The following is a 994-nucleotide window of genomic DNA, read 5'->3' on the forward strand; positions in this document are numbered from 1 at the left end:
TTGGAAAATTGGAGACAAGGATTTATGGGGAAGAGGTATGTGGCTAGACCTCTCCGAATGGGCTAAAGAAGTGAAGATATTTGTATCTCATGTGAATGCTCACCAAAGGGTGACCTCAGCAGAGGATGATTTTAACGATCAAGTGGATAGGATGACACGTTCTGTGGAAACCAGTCATCCTCTTTCCCCAACTACTCCCGCCATTGCTCAATGGGCTCATGAACAAAGTGGCCATGGTGGCAGGGATGGAGGTTATGCATGGGCCCAGCAGCATGGACTTCCACTCACCAAGGCTGACATGGCCACAGCCTCTGCTGAGTGCCTAATCTGCCAGCAGCAGAGACCAACACTGAGTCCCCGATATGGCACCATCCCTCGAAGTGATCAGCCAGCAACCTGGTGGCAAGTTGATTACATTAGGCCACTTCCATCATGGAAAGCGCAGCATTTTGTCCTTACTGGAATAGACACTTACTCTGGATATAGATTTGCCTTCCCTGCATGCAATGCTTCTGCCAAAACTACCATCCGTGGACTTACAGAATGCCTTATCCACCGTCATGGTATCCCACACAGCATTGCCTCAGATCAAGGGACTCACTTCACAGCAAATAAAGTGTGGCAGTGGGCCCATGCTGATGGAATTCACTGGTCTTACCATGTTGCCCATCATCCTGAAGCAGCTGGCTTGATAGAACGATGGAATGGCCTTCTAAAGACATAATTACGGCACCAGCTAGGTGGCAATATCTTGCAGGGTTGGGGCAGTGTTCTCCAGGAGGCTGTATATGCTTTAAACCAGCATCTACTATATGGTGCTGTTTCTCCCATAGCCAGGATTCACGGGTCCAGGAATCAAGGGGTGGAAATGGGAGTGGCACCACTCACTACTACCTCTAGTGACCCACTTGCAAGATTTTTGCTTCCTGTCCCCTTGACCTTATGCTCTGTAGGCCTAGAGGTCTTAGTTCCAAAGGGAGGAATGCTCCCACCT

Source organism: Trichechus manatus, unplaced genomic scaffold (genome assembly GCF_000243295.1).
Source record: "Trichechus manatus latirostris isolate Lorelei unplaced genomic scaffold, TriManLat1.0 scaffold00017, whole genome shotgun sequence".
Classification (NCBI taxonomy): Eukaryota; Metazoa; Chordata; class Mammalia; order Sirenia; family Trichechidae; genus Trichechus; species Trichechus manatus.